We start from the raw sequence: 7,377 nt of genomic DNA on the forward strand, positions 1-7,377 counted from the left end.
GTATTTTAACAGAGTACTAGTGGATCACGTTCGGAGAATGCAATGGCAACCCATTCCAGTACTCTTGCCTGGAAAATCCCATGGACAGAGGAGCCTGGTGGGCTGCAGTCCATGGGGACACGACTGAGCAACTTCACTTTGACTTTTCACTTTCATGCATTGGAGAAGGAAATGGCAACCCACTCCAGTGTTCTTGCCTGGAGAATCCCAGGGACGGGGGAGCCTGGTGGGCTGCCATCTATGGGGTCACACAGAGTCAGACATGACTGAAGTGACTTAGCAGCAGCAGCAGTAGATCACGTTAAAGTTGGTCTGTCTCAGTTTTGTCCTTGCTCTAGAGCATGGTTCTCCTGGAGTCACAGCGCAAGCTCCAAGGCCCTTACCAAGCCCTTCTCACTTGGTAGAGCTTGATCTTGAACTGTAATCTCTATCTTCCCTGTACTGTGCCAGCTGCTGAAATCAGCTCATCCATTTAACCTTTCCTAACCTCACTTTCCCTGGTGGCTTCCCCAGTGGCTCAGAGAGTAAAGAATCTGCCTGCAATGCAGGAGACCTGAATTCGATTCCTTGGTTGGGAAGATCCCCTGGAGAAGGAAATGGCAACCCACTCCAGTATTCTTGCCTGGAAAATCCCATGGACAGAGGAGCCTTGCGGGCTACAGTCCATGGGGTCGCAAAAGTCAGACACAACTGAGCAACTAACACACACAACCTCACCTTAAAAAGGTGCTGCTTTTTACAGGGTTTCTCTTGTTTCACAGCTTGGAAGTCAGCTAAAGGTTTGAGGGGAAGTAACTGTAAACCTTTCTCCTCTAGGATATCACCCCTTTGTCTCCCAGCAACACCCCTAAATTCTGACAGTAAGAGCGGAATTTTCTCCCTGCGCTCCATAAACAGAGGAAAAGCCAGGTAAATGTAAACCCAGCTCCTATACTTCATTTCTATCCAGGATCTAAGTTGATGTCCATCAGCTTTTGTTCAGTCACTCAGTACTGACAACACAAGCTTAAATTTTGAAGCCCTGGTGGCAGAGACGGAAGCTCTGCATATATGCCCATCATCCCAGGCTGCCCCTTCCCAAGGCTTGTTCACTTTCTGCAACTGCTGACTGTCCAGCCTTCCAGCCACAGGCTCCCCAGTGCTAGGTCCCTAATATGGTTACCACCCCACTAGGAGACCAGTCAGACACTTGGTGGCAAGTTAGTGCCACTGGATCCCTTCTGTTATGAAAGCAACAGCAATTCATATGACTGAATCAACTCATATTCTAGCTATTTGCTTTCCTTTCCTGCTTGCAAGGTCTCAGACAAAACCACTCACTATCTTGGGGCTCATAGAATGTTTGATTCATCCACATGATAACATCCACATAATAAACAAGGAGCTTTATCCTTGTTTATCCTTTAACAGACTTTACAGCAGAGGAGGTTAATGGATTGTGCATATTCTCACAGGATCCACTAATTGTATCACCAACCACGTCCCCAGAAGCTTCCAAGGTGATCGACACTGGAACTGGAATGGCCTGTTGAAGGCATGCCATAAGTGCCAGTGTAGGCCACACTTTGTAGAACAGTTAATTCAGGAAACACATTGATAGTCATTGATAGTCCCTTTGAGATGTAAACTGCAGCTGCTGCCAGGGGACCAGGCAGCAACAAGAGGAGCCAGCACTGCTACAGGGATATCTGATCCTGATCTCTAGGAGAGTATGGGGCTGTTACTGCAGTGGGGGAAGGGAGGCATATGTTTGACCCCCAGGTAATTCCCCATTGTCTTAGAATACCTCCTAGTACCAACTTACCCATCTTGGTGGTGAATAACAAACACAGCAGTCATAGCCTGAGGAGCACATGGCAACCAGGGCCCCAAGGATGAATGTCTGAGTCTTGCCACTGGGTAAGCCACCAAGATGAGTGCAGGTGCTGGCTGAGGTTGAGGAGGCAACAGTGAATATAAATTACAACCTTAAGACCAGCAGCAGGGGGAGAGGAGACTGTAGTTTATCTCCCTTGTAAGTTTCTTCCAGGAAAACAGACCCTCCAGAATCCTGGTGTTGCTTCTCCCAAAAGTCATATGAAGTGAATTCCGGTGATGAAACAGTGGGCTGCCCAGTCCCCACTTTCAGAACTGAAGTGTTTATTCTACACACCTTAAACATACCCTAGACATGCTGTTGGCAAGCAGTCCTGAGGTTGAAAGTCACCTCACCCCTGAAGCAGACCCGTTCCCGGGACAGCCCACATCCAACAACTAGTTGACCCAGGAGTAGAGATCTGGCCTTTCCACTTAACGCTGAGGCAGTTGTAAACTTGGAGCTCTTCATGGGGTCAGTTGATGTGTTCACTGAATCTGCATAACAGCTGTCTCCTCTCTCTACCCAGTCCTGCTTCCTTCTCTTGTGTTCCCAAAACCCTCCATTCAAAGATCCACTCAGAGTTGGCTGGGGAACCCAACCTGGAGTATTCTTCCTCCCTCTCATATTTTGAAAATCTAGACTCTGCTTCTGGAAAAGAGCAGCTAAAACTGCTGCTGATTCTTCACTGTTAAAAACAATTTTAATAACCCTACAGGAAAATCACTGCAAATATCCTTAACTGTTTTCCATGGGGTCATAAAAATGGAATTTCTGGGACAAAGTGCACATATTAATAAGGCCTTTTAATACACATGCCAAATGCCTTCCAAAAGCCCTGACTCTCACCAGTTACATATGAGGGTACCTTCTGCCCCATATCTTTGCCAATACCGGGCAATCGCATCCTTTTTAATAATTGCTATTTTGACATTGCCTTTACCAAGTTGGGCTTCCCTGGTGGCTCAGAGGGTAAAGCGTCTGCCTGCAGTGCAGGAGACCTGGGTTCAATCCCTGGGTCAGGAAGATCCCCTGGAGAAGGAACTGGCAACCCACTCCAGTACTCTTGCCTGAAAAATTCCATGGACGGAGGAGCCTTGTAGGATACAGTCCATGGGGTCGCAAAGAGTCGGACACGACTTCAATTTACTTTTTTCACTTTACCAAGTTGGAGAATTTTTGCATCCCATACAAATTGGAAAAGGAATCTCCATGTAAAATTCTTTCCATGTAAAATCTCTATACAGTCCATGAAATTCTCCAGGCCAGAATACTGGAGTGGGTAGCCATTCCCTTCTCCAGGGGATCTTCCCAACCCAGGAATTGAACCCAGGGTCTCCTGCATTGCAGGCAGATTCTTCACCAGCTGAGCTACTAGGGAAGCCCATGAAATCTCTAGAAGAAGGAAATGAGCTTTTGAGAACAGCAAAATAACTGAGGAGAGCAGGATCCCAATCTTCAAAAGAAAACTCAACTCCTGCCAACCCATCTGCACCAGGGATTTCCCTGAAACCACCATGTGAGCAGAGCACCACCCTGTCACTTTAGGTGATATTTTCACCATAGAAAATGCTGATGTTCCACATCCCCAGGCAGTAGATACACCAGGAAACCCAGGTACATCCAGAAATGTGATAAGAGGATCAGTGCAACAGCAGATTCTGGACTCGAGTCTCCTGAGGAGAAAGCTGTTGTCTCCCTCACAGTGGTTTCTCTGTGGGGCCAGTGCTCATCGTTTTACAAGGCAGAAGGAAAGGAAGTTAGTGTAATCAGGCCAGAGCTTCTAAAATTTACATTCATCATCCACATTGTCCAGAAAAAAATAAAAAGTTAAATCAACATTCACCAGAGGGGAAAATTGGTGAGCAATAATAAACAGAACAGTCAATAGAAACAAATCCAGAAATGATCCAGACCTGGAATGAACAGTCAAAACTGCTGTGATTCATATGTTTAGAAAGCTAGAAGGAAAGAGGATTACAACTGATTTTTAAAACATCTGGGATAGAATATTTCAAAACAAAATCTTCCAGAAATCAAGTGGAAATTTTAGAACTGCAAGATAAAATATTTGAAATTCATATTACTAAACAGAAACAGACGGATATTGAGAACAGACTTGTGGTTGCCAAGGGTGAAAGGAATGGGGAGTGTTGGATTGGGAGTTTAGGATTAGCAGATGTAAGTTATTATATGGGGTTTCCCTGGTGGCTCAGCAGCAAAGAATCCACCTGTAATGGAGAAGAGACATGTTCAGTCCCTGGAGAAGGAAATGGCAACCCATTCCAGTACTCTTGCCTCCAGTACTCTTCCATGGACAGAGGAGCCTGGTGGGCCACAGTCTGTGGGGTCACAAAAGAGTTGGACACGCCTTGGTGACTAAAAACAAACAAAAACAAATGGATTACTACAACCTTCAACAATTCTTTAAAAACCTGTAAAGGGGAGAATCTGATTACTCCTCTATTTGAAAAAAATCTCCATTTGGTATTTTGGTAGATTTTAACTGTACCAATCTGATAGATAAAATTTGATATATCCATGCAATGGAATATTATAAGGCACTAAAAAAGAATGGAGTGTTGATACATACAGCAACATGGATGAATCTTGGAAATATTCTGCAAAAACTATGGGAAAGTGATTGAGTAAGCTTTGCTTGCATCCACACCAGAAAACACTGTGTAGCTGTAAGAAAGAAAGATCTCAACAAACTGACGTGGAGTGATTTCCTTTTCGCTAAGCTAAAAAAAGCAAAGGGCAAAATAATAATTATAGTGTGCTATCCTTTATCTAAGAAAGAAAAGGGTGTAATAGAATAAACATATACCTGCTCATTTGTGCAAAAGAATGCAGGAAGGATCAACCAGAAACTGAAAAGATTAGTTACCTACAGCTGTAGTTGAAGAGCTGGAAAGAAGAGGGCAATGAGTCTGGGTAATAGAGATGACAAGAGAGTGACACAGTTTTTAGTGTACCCTTTCACACAGCTCTGGCACTTAGAACCATGGTAATATTTTACAAATGCTGAAGTTTAAAGAAAATAAAAGTAATCAGGTGTGTGCCTGTATGAACCAGAAATGGAATATAAAAGTAACAACCTAACTGTACTACAGATAAATAATATAACCAGGCATGGAGGACCTGGGGAAGAGAAGAACTAATGACTTTCCAAAACAGTATTTTGCCTGTAAAGCTAAAGGCAAAACCAAAAAGCCATACACATATAAGGTAATCCTCTTAGTAAATCTTTTCTTACAGGTGTATAGGTTAGTAATTCTGAAACACATATATGTATGTTTACATATGTATAATAAGTGCATATATTATGACTAATGAGAGCTGTGTTTCTCAGTGTCAGAGAAGCTACAAATAATGAAAAGGAGGGTGACAGCCCATTGTAATGAGCACACCCAACAGCCAGATCTTGATTTCTTAAAACCATATTCCAAAAACAGGAACCAGAGCTCCTTGGAGAAATGGTTTTCTGGTTAATTCCTGGTGCAGGGAAACTAAAAAATAATCCTGGAACATCTTGTGTCAGAAACTAAAAAAGTGCTGAAAACAGGATGCAGATGTCAAAAGGCCACATGAACCAACCAGAAGGACTTGTAGCCAAAGCTGGGAGACTTTCAGAAACATTATTAAAAATGATATTCTAGGGATGAAAAGAGTTTCCCTGGTAGCTCAGATGGTAAAGAATCTGCTTGCAATGTTAAGAGACCTGGGTTCAATCCCTGGGTTGGGAAGATCCACTGAGGGAAGAAATGGCAACCCACTCCAGGATAATTGCCTGGGAAATCCCACGGACAGAGGAGCCTGGCGGGCCCAAGTCCATGGGGTCGCCAAGAGTCAAGCAGGACTGGGCAACTAATACACATGGATTAAAACTATAAATTTTAAAAATATCCATGAATCTGTATTGATGCAAATAAATAAATGAATATGTAATACCTAACTAAATGGAAGAGAAGTACCAGTTCTTCTGTTTTTGTTTTCAACTTTTTGGTCCTGAGGGATCTTAATTCTCCAACAAGGAATTGAACCAGCGGCCCCTACAATGGAAGTGCAGAGTCTTAACTAACCAGGCACCAGGAAAACCCCAAGAAGTACCACTTCTTTCCCATAGAGAATTATGTTGATGAACATAGATGGAAAAAGGGAAACAGAAAATGACCATGAGACAAACACCACAGTCATAGTTGTTGCAGTCAAGTCTGGATGCTAAAACTGGTGCAAGTCTGAAGAGAAACAGCTTGCATAGCCTGAAAGCATTTATCCCCGAAATATTTATTAATTACCAAGGGGGAAATAGCATACAGTGGAGGACCGCCATGGAAAGCATAACTAAATGATGTAAGTCAGCATTCTCTAGTAACAAGACACACTGACAACAGAAATGTGAAACCTGAGAACGGGGTGGATGTAAAGTGACACATGCCCCAGACAGAATGCCACCACAGTTTTTACTGATGCACATTTGGGTGATAAAACTATGAAGCAGGGAAGTCCTTTCCATAGACATCCAGGTCGACTGCTTGTAGGGGAGGAAGGCAGATGTCAAGCTCTTGGGGTGGCTGGCAGGTCTGGGGGGAGCAAGGGTTTGCGATCCTTCTCTTTGTTTTGTGCCAATTTCTGTAACTGCTGTACTTTACAGCAAAGAAGGTTTAACACACACAGGTGGACACTGGTGGTGGTGGTTTAGTCGCTAAGTCATGTCCGACTCTTGCGACCCCATGGACTGTAGCCTGCCAGGCTCCTCTGCCCATGGAATTCTCCAGGCAAGAATACTGGAGTAGGTTGGAAATCTGTTAAGAAATACATCAAAATGCTTTACAGCGGGTGGTGGGATTATTGAATTTAATTGTTACTGCACACTTATGTAATGTTCAAAAATGACGGAGGATGGGGCGAAGGGTGGACACAGAAGCATCTAATTTTATGCTAAGTTCCAAAGTCACCTCACAGCTGTGCACGCCGATTTCGGGTTTTGTTCCCCTCTTTAATGGTTTTCAGCGGCGGCAGTCCGGTACTGCACTCACCCAACCCCCGCACCTGCCGGACTTTGGGTTTTGCAGCTGCTTCCCCGCCTGGGCTTGGGTGGGCCGGGAGTCCTGGGAACTCGCACAGCCAGGTCCTCCGCCCAATTCTCGCTCTTTTTCTGTTTGACCGGAAGTTTACCGGGAAAGCAGAGTCTACTCTAAGAAGTGACCTGGATGGGCGGGACTGAGGAGCCTTAAAGGATCAAAAGTGAGGTAGCTTTCGTGACCTTGTGGCGCAATGGTAGCGCGTCTGACTCCAGATCAGAAGGTTGCGTGTTCAAGTCACGTCGAGGTCATAACTCCGCATTTTCGCACCGAGCAAACCGGGGACTTTGGACCGCTTAGGATTTGTTCGTGCTTCCGTGCTCCTATTCCTCTGCAATAGTGTCGTTTTCTTATCTGACAGGGGTGACATGGAAGACTCCTGGGGGTGTGAACCGAGCACTGCAGCCCCTTGTCACCCGAAGAGCTATTTTTAAA

General features: G+C 44.5%; 1 non-coding gene across 1 annotated transcript; it reads left to right on the plus strand.

Annotated features, from left to right (window-relative positions):
- Positions 1-7,121: 7,121 nt before the first annotated feature.
- Positions 7,122-7,193, plus strand: TRNAW-CCA (transfer RNA tryptophan (anticodon CCA)). Its single transcript has one exon. It is a non-coding gene; the product is annotated as a tRNA-Trp (tRNA).
- Positions 7,194-7,377: the final 184 nt, after the last annotated feature.

The sequence above is a fragment of the Bos javanicus genome, chromosome 19 (genome assembly GCF_032452875.1).
Source record: "Bos javanicus breed banteng chromosome 19, ARS-OSU_banteng_1.0, whole genome shotgun sequence".
Classification (NCBI taxonomy): Eukaryota; Metazoa; Chordata; class Mammalia; order Artiodactyla; family Bovidae; genus Bos; species Bos javanicus.